The 12774-nt window shown below is 51.5% G+C and overlaps 1 protein-coding gene across 8 annotated transcripts in view; it reads left to right on the top strand.

The window, feature by feature from the left end:
- The window catches only part of SETD5 (SET domain containing 5), a 259618-nt gene that overhangs the window by 181161 nt on the left and 65683 nt on the right, over positions 1–12774 (top strand). The gene's annotated exons all lie outside the window — the stretch shown is intronic.

Below are 12774 nucleotides of genomic sequence, written 5' to 3'. Positions count from 1 at the left end.
TCTTAAATGTTTGAGACTTAAAGATATATATACTAAGCTACAGCATAAAGTAAAATGTAACTCTTTCTGTGTTAGTAGTAGTCATACTATTTCTAACATCTTGTGAGTGGCTGTGTGACTATCATTGTGTGAATGGATCTCTGAATCGCTGTATGAGTGTCTTTATGGATGTCCTGGCGGGATTGTGAGTAGCTGTATGAGTGACTGGCTTTGTGAGTGACTCTAGGAAAGTGCCCCTTTGTGCGTGGTCACCCCTCAACTTTTTGCCAGATACCTGATAACAACTTGACTGAGTTTGTGCTGGAAACCTGCTATCCAGGCCCCAGCACCTGTGCTCTTTCTCAAAACTGTACCTTTGTACCCACATGGCACACCTCTGTGACACCTGTAAGTCCCTTGTAAAAGCCCCTGGTACAAGGGCCTTGTGGCCAGAGAGGGCCTCTGAGGACAGCATCATGTATCATGCCATCTTCAGAGACCCCTCTCCTTAACACCTCCCCCACCCCCCACCCTGCCAATGCAGACTGATTGTTTTTGTGCAGACCAAACTAAAGAGTCTACATGGCACCCATCACCAAACTAAAGAATCAACTTGGCACCCATGGGTGCCATGCCCAACAAACACTGTCTGTGGCATGGGTAAGCCACCCCTCTAGCAAGTCTTACAGCCCTAAAGGCAGGATGCACCATACCCAGATGAAGGCATAGCTGCAAGAGCAATATGCCACTACAGAGTCTGTGCCATTCACAGACTTTCTAAGTGCAGTGAAGGCATTTTGAGTACATGGGCTGGGAGTTTGTCTACACAAACTCCACAGCTCCATGATGGCTTTACTGAAGTTTGGGAGGTTTGGTATCAAACGTCCCAGCACAATTACCCACACTGGTGCCAGTGTTGTACTTATTGAAAAATGCACAAAGATGGCATTTTAGAGATGCTACCTGAAAAATGACCAACTCTGGTGTGGTTGCTGACTGGCTCCCAGCCATCTGCCACCGCCAGACAGGTTTTTGGACCCCTGGGTAGAGAGCCCCCGCTCTCTGCTTCCGGAAACATAGCACGTCCTGTGCAGAGGTACTGTGCCTCCTTTCACAGGATGGGCAGGGTCGTCAAAGGGTGCTTCCAAAGGCCTGCTGCCTTTGTTAGCTACCCACAGCCTTTTTGCTGCTATCAGCAACTGGCGGCTACCGGTTCTGAACCTCATTTTGGGCGTAAGAACGTGGCAAAACCTAGCCTGGAATGGAGGTGTGCCCACCATTGCCAACCCCACCCCTGAGGTGAGGTGAGGGAGGCGAGGTGAAGCATGCATCTTAGTCCCCGCAATATTGTAGATGGGGGACCGCTCCCATCAGAAAGTCTTATGCCTCCCTCCCTCCCAATGGAGGTTGGCATACTAGGGGTGTACAGTGTGAAGAGGAAGAGCACCCTGCTAATAGAATTAACGTTCCTTAAGGCAGAGATCAATGAATCAGTGCAAAGACTTGAGGCAACTAACTACGAATAAACAGCACAATATTTGCAATATGCAGTGAAAGAACCAGGGATGCTTTTTTTTAATCCAAAAATACAAAACATGATTTTAATACTCTTCAATAAATATTACACTGAAAAACTCACTCATTCAGACTCGCTCAAATCCACATACATACCTCACATCAAAACATTCTTTTAAAAACACAATATACAGGAACAATTGCAAGAAAGTTGATATATTTTTTGACAAGAGATAAGCTATTTTCCCCAGACAATAATTTAATGTTTCAATACAGCTTCAATTAGAAGTCAAACAATCCCAAGGAGGTTTTCTTAGCATTCTTAGCACTTCTGAAATGACGTCCTCTGCGCGGAGGATGTCATTTCAGAAGGAAGTATCCATGTACGGGCGGCTTTAAGTTAAATCATAATACCCTTATACCGTGTCATATCAGTGTTTTTTCCCCTGTACTTAACCGACTGTACCTGACCAGACAAGATTGTGTACCTATTCTTCCAACTCATTAGTTAGGAGTACAGACGCTATACATACTATTCCCACTGATTAAAGTACGATACCAAGCATCGTTCACATTGATCGCTGCAGAACAGAGGATATCAAGTTGTCGAAGTTGTGGCCATTCCTGATGAAGGAACATATGGTGCCTAAACGCGCTTCTAAATCATAGAATGTCAAACTGAGTTTGTGCCACACTGTTTGTCCAAATGCTTAGAAAACCTCCTTGGGATTGTTTGACTTCTAATTGAATCTGTATTGAAACATTCAATTATCATGTTTTGTATTTTTGTGTTAAAAAAAGCATCCTTGGTTCTTTCATTGCATATTGCAAATATCGTGCTGTTTAATAGTAGTTATTTACTTTAAGTCTTTGCACTGATACTAGGGGTGTAGACACCCCAGGAAAGGAACCCATTGGTCCCAATCTGCACACCCTTGTAACACTCCTAAATCTAGTATTTAGAAACACCCCTGAACCTTGCCTCTTCAGCTTTGACTTAACTAGAGGAAGGACCGAAGAGCCGTGCTGTAGAAGAAGAGTGACGACCACTACTTTGGCCCAACTGACCTGTCTCCTGCTCTGAACCCTTTCTAGTTGAACGGGGTGTGTCCTGCAGCCTCCAAGAATCCTGAGACCCTGCCCTTTAAATGAACTCTCATCTCCCATGGACACCGGATTCGTCCAATACCAACCCAAGCCAGGACTCCAGATCTAGCCAAATCCGCGAATCCTCACCACTCTGCACCTGATGCCCACGGTCCGATGTTTGAGTAGTCCAATACCCAAGCGAGGTCACCCTGGCAATCCTGACATAAGTGCCAGCCTTGGATGACCTACACTGACCTCTCGACACCAGCCTCATCCTGAAGGCCCCCCCTTCCCAAAACCGTGTCCGTAACTGGTGAGAAGAATAGGACAAAAAAAGGAAACCTCCGCTACCGAGTCCTGAGGTTCGCGACCAACGGTGTCCTGGTGTCCAGCAACTCTTCATTTTATCCTCAAATCATTGGGTCCCTTATTCCAGTCTTTTGGCTCCACCCTGCAGTCCTTTTCCGTAACTGACGTCCTCCACTGGAAAGCATTGGGCTCCTGACACCTCCTAAGCACCCTGCACCCGGCCGACTGTGCGTTGCTAACGGTGTGGACTTGGTGCCAACCTGGGACCCCTTTGCCCTGACTTTGGAGCTTGGCTCTTGAGACAGTGGCCTGCTAGTGAGCAGTCCCCAGCCATGGTGCCCGCTAGCCCTACGGGCTAACTTTAGCACCCAGCACTTGGCTGTCCCAGTGCCGCTGGTGGTGCCCCTTGAGTGCCAACCTGAACCATGGGAAATCTTGTTTCTACCCTCCAAAACTCTAACTCAGAAACATTTACTTACCTGCAGAACCTAAAACTTCGTTTTTAGGTCTCGGCCTGCGTAGGCTGCGCTTGCGCAGTCTCGCTGGCCGAGAAATTGTCTTCTAGTAGGGAGGTAAACGAGCCAGCTCTTCTCCATTGGCTGGCTTCCTAAACGGCGGCCAGCCATTGGAGAAGAGCTCTGTCTGTCCCTTTAAGCCCTGTCCGTTTCGGATTGAGGGGTGTGTTTTTTGCTGTTTTCTCTCCGTGACGTCATCCGTCACTCAACAAAAAACACCCCCCCCCCCCAGTCTAAAAAGGACGGGGCTTATCCGCAGCTGCTGCCCCGACGTATATTGTTGTCTCTGATTCTAAGCTCCTCCTAGGAACCTCTGTTCCCGGAACTACATGTGCTCGGCTCGTGTGAAGGGAGGAGCAGCGGACCGAGCACTCCCGCACTTCCTGTCTCCCATGCCGAGGTCTGTGCAGGCTCCTGGAGGGCCCCGGTGGCGGAGAGGCCCTGTTCTAGCTCCTGGTGGGGGCCGGCGGCGGAGAGGTCCCCATTCAGGAGGTGGTGGCGGCGCCGGGACCCGGCTGTCGGATTAGGGCCACGGACAAGAGGCAAGCCTGGGCGCCGAGCACGGACTCCTGGCAGGCCTCAGAAGACCCGCCCACCGCCTCACTGCACCCGCGGGAGCTGGCGGGCCGAATTGTTCGGATTGGTTTTCCAGCCCCTGTCCTTTGCCATTCGCAGGTAGAGAGAAGCTGTCAACGAGGCGCTATGTTGGCGGAGAGTATGGTTGTTATTAAACTCCTGGTACTCAAGCTGTCTTCTTATGAGCGGACCCTTTCATTTCTGATCCTGCCATGCTCCATTCAGCCCGTTGTGGACCATGATCTTGGTAGGATTCCTCCTCCTCCCCTAGTGCTTTTGGCAGGGAGGGTCTGTGTAATACTCTGTGGAGGTAGCAGTTGCTTTATGCTACGTCGTGCTCGAGGCCCGTCTTGTAACCTCACGTGCGCCGTTTGTTTTGCTGCACTTCCTCTGATAAGAGCTTGCTTGGTGCCAAAATTGCCCAGCGGAGATTCTCTGACTAATAATGTACATGTTAAATGTATGGTCCTGTCTCTGGGAGGAGTAAGCCCCTCCGTGGCTGCCTTCTGCTTTAAAGGAAGGGATGCATATGATGATTTGCCATGATGATTGGAGGGGTGCGCTGTGTGAGGACCGGAGGCTTACTACAGTGATATTTTATAGACTAGAAATTTGCCCTGTGACCTTTCTGCCCGGCAACATTGGGTTACTTTGTTACACTCTTATTCAGAGGGGATGCTTTGAGTCCACCCACGTGCTTTGGCTGTGCTCATGTTTTCTTCTTGCCTCTGTTCCCTAGCTGTGCTCGTGTTTGTTGCCTCTGTTCCCTAGCTGTGCTCGTGTTTGTTGCCTATGTTCCCTGGCTGTGCTCGTGTTTTCTTCTTGCCTCTGTTCCCTAGCTGTGCGCGTGTTTTCTTCTTGCCTCGGTTCCCTGGCTGTGCTCGTGTTTTCTTCTTGCCTCGGTTCCCTGGCTGTGCTCGTGTTTTCTTCTTGCCTCGGTTCCCTGGCTGTGCTCGTGTTTTCTTCTTGCCTCTGTTCCCTGGCTGTGCTCGTGTTTGTTGCCTATGTTCCCTGGCTGTGCTCGTGTTTTCTTCTTGCCTCTGTTCCCTAGCTGTGCGCGTGTTTTCTTCTTGCCTCGGTTCCCTGGCTGTGCTCGTGTTTTCTTCTTGCCTCGGTTCCCTGGCTGTGCTCGTGTTTTCTTCTTGCCTCTGTTCCCTAGCTGTGCGCGTGTTTTCTTCTTGCCTCGGTTCCCTGGCTGTGCTCGTGTTTTCTTCTTGCCTCGGTTCCCTGGCTGTGCTCGTGTTTTCTTCTTGCCTCGGTTCCCTGGATGTGCGCATGTTTGTTGCCTCTGTTCCCTGGCTGTGCGCGTGTTTGTTGCCTCTGTTCCCTTGCTGTGTGTGTGTGTGGGGGGGGGGCTCTCTGTGTGTGTGTGTGTGTGGCTCTGTGTGTGTGTGTGTGTGGGGGGGCTCTGTGTGTGTGTGTGTTGGGGGGCTCTGTGTGTGGGTGCCAATGCAATATGTCTCGTGTTTGCGAGAGATTAAGCTATTGGCGTTGTAAATGACAATGCCATTTATTTATGTTTTAAAAACAAAAACATGAATAAAAATAATGTCATGAGCAATGTCAATAGCTCTAACTTTAACAATGCTGAGACCATTGCATTGTAAATGCTTGTTTCCTATAGGACTGAAGGGTGGGTTTTCTCAGAAAATTGTTGTACGTGTTGAACTGTCTTGTACTGCACAAAAAGTAGAATCTTGCTTGCACAAGGGCTAACCTGTTTACAAATATCCGGTGTTGTGCAAACTAGAACAGCTATCTAAAAGTAATTACAAGCTTTTTTTAACAGTTTACATATCGTTTTCTGCATTGAAAACTAATCTGAACTCCAGCTGCAGTGGTGGGTAACGAACCAGTATTGGGTCAACGGCAGATCCCTCTCCAACCAGAGTTCACAGTGGTGACAGATGCATCACTGCTGGGATGGGGCGGCCACATGGGGTAGGCAGAGATCAGAGGCGTCTGGTCTCCGGTGGAGTCCGGGCTCCACATCAACCTGCTGGAGCTCCGGGCGATCTGTCTTGCACTGAAAGCATTCCTTCCTTCTGTCAAAGGAAGAGTAGTGCAGGTGTTCACACACGACACCACAGCCAAGTGGTACTGCAACAAACAGGCCGTGGTGGGGTTGTGAACCCTATGTCAAGAGGCTCTCCGCCTCTGGATGTGGCTAGAACATCAGGGCATGTCACTGGTGGTTCAACACCTGGCAAGTTCCCTGAACACAAGGGCGGACGAACTTGGCCGCCGGTGCATGAGGGATCACGAATGGCGTCTTCACTCCGAGGTGGTGCAAGGTCTCTTTCAACAGTGGGGAGAGCCTTGGTTAGATCTGTTCGCCATCGAAGAGAACGCTCTATGTCAGCAGTTCTGCGCGTTGGAATTTCCAAGGCGCCACTCGGTCATCAACGCTCAAGTCGTAAGTGGAATTGCGGTCTTCTATATGCTTATGCGCCTATACCACTTCTGCCCAGAGCACTGAAGAAGATAAAGCGCGACTGGGCCCAAGTCATTCTTGTGGCTCCAGATTGGGCACGAAGTGTTTGGTGTCCCGAGCTCTTGAACATGGCTATCGATCCTATGATCCGACTGCCTCTACGGGAGGATTATCTGTCGCAGCAGTAGGGGACGGTCCTCCACCCAAACCTGTCCAGCCTCCACCTCCTTGCGTGGAGATTGAACAGCGAGAGTTGACAGCTTTTGACCTTCGTCCTGAAGTCTGTAATGTCTTCTGTGCAGCCAGTAATCGCCATTTGCAGGTACTCATATAACTCCAATAATTGATTGTCCAGTCTGTACTTTGCTTTATTAAAAGGAAGAGTACTTTTATTAAACACACACACTACTCAATACTATGCACCAATTTACACATATACATAAGCTGTTGGAATTACTTTGTGATATTGCATAACATCTCTACCCCTCCCGCAGGGGGTGGGGTCTGGTACCACCACTCATGTATGCACATCATCTTGCTCCCAATGCAGTTAGTTGAACATCGCCTGGAGCGAGGGCCCTACGCACTGGCATCATCCCAGACATGACCACAAACACCCCCCCCGTATCTCAACCAGCATTTAAATTAGGTAACACTGTCTTGGTGACACACAACCCTGACTTTGCATTTCCTACAGACCATGAAGTATGCACCTCTACATCTTAAGGGCTAGCAGTCTGGTCTGGGTTCTTCACGTAAGCACAGCAGCAAGAATACATGTTTAAGCGCCACTTCCGAATGATAGTACTCAGAGCATTTAGCAAGAATGTCTGACAACATAACCCCACTTTGATTATGACATCACCTTTATCATGTACTTCACATTAAACATGTGAACTTCATTCCTTCTAAAAGAAATAACCATTAGAAAATGTATTTCAGTGCAATTACACCTCTTCACCTCCAGGGGATGCCCTTCTCCAGACCTCCCCAACTCAGCCCTTCCCTCCATGATGCACTTCTCAATGCAGCTGTAGAACTAACGTTCCAGCCCAGGAGATGATACAATCTTGGCTGATCCCTGGAGGGGGTTGTTTCTTTTAAGTCCCCAGGACACTTAGGGTGGGACTTTTCTTTTCCTGCTTGGGGGGAGACTGCTCTTTTCTAATCAATCAATCAATCAGAGTACTTGTAAAGCGCGCAACTTACCCGTGAGGGTCTCAAGGTGCTGAGGGGAGGGGGTGCCGCTACTTCTCGAAGAGCCAGGTCTTGAGGAGTCTTCTGAAGGCGAGTAGGTCTTGGGTCTGCTGTATGTGGGTAGGGAGGGTGTTCCAGGTCTTGGCGGCGAGGTAGGAGAAGGATCTACAGCCGGATGTTGTATGTTGGATGCGGGGGACATCGGCGAGGGCGAGGCTGGCGGAGCGGAGCTGGCAGGTCGGGGTGTAGAAGCTGAGTCTGCTGTTCAGGTAGGCTGGTCCAGCGTTGTGTAGTGCTTTGTGTGCGTGGGTGAGGAGCTTGAAGATGATCCTCCTGTCGACGGGGAGCCGGTGTAGGTCTCTCAGGTGGGGGGTGATGTGGCTGTGGCGGGGGACGTTGACGATCAGTCGGACGGAGGCGTTTTGGATGCGTTGTAGTCGTCGTAGGTGTTTGGCTGGGATTCCTGCGTAGAGTGTGTTGCCGTAGTCCAGTCTGCTGCGGACGTGGGCCTGTGTCACCGTTCTTCTTGTTTCGGTCGGGATCCACTTGTAGATCCTGCGGAGCATGCGGAGGATGTTGTAGCAGGAGGAGGAGACGGCGTTTACCTGTTTAGACATGGAGAGGGAGGAGTCGAGGATGAATCCTAGGTTGCGTGCATGGTCGGTGGGTGTTGGTGCTGCTCCCAGTGTGGTCGGCCACCAGGAGTCGTCCCAGGCTGAGGAGGTGGGTCCGAGGATGAGTACCTCCGTCTTGTCCGAGTTCAGCTTCAGACGGGTGTTCTGCATCCAGTCGGCGGCGGCCTTCATTCCCTCGTGGAGGTTGGTTTTGGCGGTGTGCGGGTCCTTGCTGAGGGAGAGGATGAGCTGGGTGTCGGCGTAGGAGATGATGTTGAGGTTGTGTTGGCGGGCCACTTGTTGCGAGGGGGGGGTCTTGTAGACGTTGAACAGCGTCGGGCTGAGGGATGTGCCCTGGGGGACGCCACAGATGATGTCGGTGGCCTTTCGTCTGAACCCGGATTGGGACGGGTCCAAGATGTTGTTGTCTTCCAGGTGGCGGGCCAGCAGCTCCCCCTGCACCTTTGCACTCCTGTGTTGGTGACCCCGTCCTCCAGGGGCCACCATGAGTTGAGAAAATGCTGTTTTGACTTTGCAGGCACGTCCTGGCCTGTAAGGCATTATGGGAAGGTATGCATATTAGATGAGCGGCTCTCCCGCTGCATTGTGGAGAGCCACGGTGTGCCTCCGGCCACTGTTGCTGTCCGTTGGAGGGACCGGTCCCGCCCGGACCCCCAGTTTTGCAGCGTGAATCTTTCTAGATTCACTATGCTGTGCATATTCCGCTATCTGGTGGTTGGGTCCGGAATCATAGTCTTTTTTTTTTTTTTCGTAGCCCAGGTGGGCGTCGACGTCCCACCATTTGGTGTACCTTCGGTGACGTTGGCGTGCTTCCGGCGGAAGCTACCACCCTTGGGCGCCATCTTCAGATTCTTTTTTCCGCCGTTTGGTCTGGATCGTCGCGTGAAGCTCAAGATATTTTGGAGGAGAAAAGGAGGAAATACAGCAACTCTTCGACGGTAAAGACCTGAGAAGATTGGGAGAAGAGGACCATCAGAGAAGAGACGACGAAGAAAGGAAAGAACCACGAGATCTTCGACGTCCTTGGAGGAATGCGCACATAGGGGGCCCCCTGAGCGCAGGGATTTACAAGACACCCTTTAAATTCTGCAAAAACTGCCACCACAAGTTCGCGCAGAAGGACCAGCACCCGGTCTGCAACCTCTGCCTGCCAATCGACCACGAGAGCAGAGACTGCAACGCCTGCTCCGTCTTCAAGCCGAAGACACTCCGAGTTCGAGAGAGACAGAGGACAGCTCACCACACGATGCAGGGCAAGGGCCAGGCCCCAACGCTTTACGAACTGGGCCTCTCCACCGACGACGACTACATCGCCGAAGGTCCAGATGACTTCACGGTCGCCGATAAGAAAAAACGCATGACCAGGTAGGAGAGTCTACGACCCCGAAAACCCCCACAGGGCCTCGAAAGCCAGAGGCAGACTCTCGAAAGGAGCACCGGCGCCGAAAACTTCGACGACCGAAGCTGCATCCTCCGAAAAAGAGCCCAGCGGATCCTTCGAGAAGGTCTCCCGGAGGCCGAAGACCAGCGAAAAGCAAAGGTCGTCGAAGCAAGCCCCCGAAAAAGGGTCTTCGACTTTGAAGGAAAAGGAGCCGAAGAAAGCTTCGACGTGGACAACGCCGTCAAAGAGCAGCCGAAACGCTCGACGATGAGCAGGCCGCAGAGAAAGAAAAGAAGGCTCGAGGCCGAAATGGAGAACATCCTTCAGAGAAAGAAGGACTTCGATGAAAAGATGAGAAGTTACAGGATCCCCTCGAAGCCGGCAACGGCCGTCGCTGAGGTGCTGGAGCACGAGGAGTTTGACGCCGAAGAGCCGCCGACAACTCCGGAGCCCTCGGAGCACGAAGAGGAAGAAGACCTCTATTACACAGAAGGGGATTACGGGGAGCAGCAGTCAACCCTCAGGTTCCTCGACGGCCCAAGACCAGGAATGGCAGGACATCGAGGCCGAAAACCCGGAGGAGGCTGTGGAAATATACCCCTCGAGGCCTTCGCCACCGGATGACATTGGGGCATACAATGAGGTGGTCAGGAAGGCTGCAGCAGCTTATGTAGTTAAGCTGGAAGAGGAGAAGCCAAAAGCAGATTTCCTGCTGGAAACATTGCTCCCCACGCAGACAAGAAGCCAGTTCTTGCCCATGCTAAAGAGTATCACAGACCAGGGGAAGGAAGCCTTCAAGGACCCGGCTACATGCAGATCAGTAACGCCGAGGACGGAGAAGAAATACAAATTCTCCTCCCAGGACCCAGCTTACATCAAGGGGACCGTCACAGCAGATTCAATAATCGCTGCGCCGGCCAGAAAAAGGGCAAACGTCCCAACAACATCTGGACCTCCACCTGACAAGGAAAGCAGGAGGTTGGATCTAACTGGCAGGAAAATAGAGAGGAACGCCGCAACGCACTGGCGGATGGCGAACTCCAACGCCCTCCTGAATAGACATCAATACCAGCATTGGGATGAGATGGGCCAATTGCTCAAGCACCTCCCGGAACAATACCGTGAGAGGGCATCACACCTTGTGGAAGAGGGGAAAAACATTGCTAACTTGTGCCTGAAGACAGCCTTGGATGGGGCTGAAACATCCAGCAGACTGATGGCTATAGGCATCACAGAGAGAAGGCAAGCCTGGCTCAGGATCTCAGGCTTCAAGGCAGAGGTTCAGAACAACATCCTGAACACACCCTTCAACGGTGAAACACTGTTTGGAGCCCCAGTTGATGAGAAGCTCACCCAACTGAAGAAGGACAACGAGACGGCTAGGTCCATGGGGGCCCTGCAATTCAGGGGGATGAGAAGGGGCACTCCTACACGGAGGCCGAACGGCAGGGGTGGAAACCAGCAAGGGCAATCACACCAGGCATTCCACCAGGGGCAACAGAGTGACAACCAAAGTCACCAGGGCCAGCAGAGGCAAAACTGGAACTATCAGAACAGGGGCCAGTCCTTTCGATCAAGAGGAAACGGACGGGTCCAGAGAAGGAGAGGCGGTGAACAACCCCCCTCTAAGTGACTGCTCACGGGAAAAGGTGCCCACCCACTCTAACCCTCCGAGGGAGGAGCACGGAAGAAAAAAGAGGAGAGGGCTACACGGACAAGACACAAAGGAACATGTAACACCAGTAGGAGGCAGGCTAAGATTTTTTCTCCAGGAGTGGAGAAAAATAACCACAGACAAGTGGATACTCAACATCATGCAGTTCGGATAGTTGGAAAATAGACCACCAAACAGAAAGCCAAAGAAAAGAGAGCACTCGGGAAGAGAGCTGCAGTTGCTCCAAGAGGAAGCTCAAGAACTCCTCCTCAAGGCGGCAATCGAACGGGTTCCATTCAAAGAACGGAACAAGGGAGTGTACTCCAACTACTTCCTGGTGCCAAAAGTGGACGAAAGCCTAAGACCCATCCTGGACCTACGGTTCCTAAACAAATACGTAAAGACTCAAAAATTCAAGATGACGTCCCTACAAGAGGTCATCCCGCATATAAAGGCCGGGGACTTCTTGTCCACCATAGACCTCAAAGATACGTACCTGCATATCCCCATGAACAGGCAGCACAAGCACATGCTAAGATTCACAGTGAACAAGGATCACTACCAATTCACACCCTGGCATTCGGTCAAAAGTCCGCACCAAGGGTGTTCACCAAATGCCTCGCGGCAGTGGCCGCACATCTGCGAAGGAAGGGGATACACGTGTACCCCTACCTCGACGACTGGCTCGTAAAGGCAAGCTCTTACAGGACATGCAAGGGTCATGCAGAGCAGGTCACAAGAACGCTAGCAAGCCTGGGATTCTCCATACACTGGGGAAAATGCTCCATGGAACCAGAGCAAGTGAAAATCTTCCTGGGAGCTCAGCGAAAAGAGAACACTCAGCCTACTGAGGGAGAAACGTCACTACCAGAAGGGGCGAGCTCTGACAGTGAGGACTGTGAGCAAGATCTTGGGGATGATGGCGTCATGCATACACCTGGTCCCCAATGTACGCCTACAAATGAGACCACTCCAAGAGTGGCTGCAACAGCAATGGTCACAAGCTACAGGAAGTTGGGAGGATCTAGTGGTTGTAACGCACAGGGTGCAGGAAGAAATAAGGTGGTGGACCAAGGAAAGAATAACAGTAGGGAAACCTAACACCACCGTACCCAACAGCGACCATCACCACAGACGCATCCCAGAAGGGATGGGGCGCACACATGAACAGGCTCAAAGTGCAGACCTGGGACTCACAGATAATGGAGATGGCGCAGTCCCCCCCCCCCCCCCCCCCCACAAGTTCTCGAAAAGAAGAGACCTACTCTCCATGGAAAACGGAGAAGTTCTACACCCAGAGCCGGAGAGCCTCAACCTCTCAGCCTGGCTCCTGAGGACTTAGAGTTCGCACATCGGGTGCTGCGAGAGGCAAGAAGGCCCAGCACACGCAAGTGCTATGGGGAAAAATGGAAAAGATTCACTCAATGGTGTTGCAAGAAAAAAACTCCATAGAAAACTGACAAGGGAATCTACGGTGCTAAGGTACCTCA

This window comes from Lissotriton helveticus, chromosome 9 (genome assembly GCF_964261635.1).
Source record: "Lissotriton helveticus chromosome 9, aLisHel1.1, whole genome shotgun sequence".
Taxonomy (NCBI): domain Eukaryota; kingdom Metazoa; phylum Chordata; class Amphibia; order Caudata; family Salamandridae; genus Lissotriton; species Lissotriton helveticus.
This window is presented reverse-complemented; position numbering and strand designations above follow the sequence as displayed.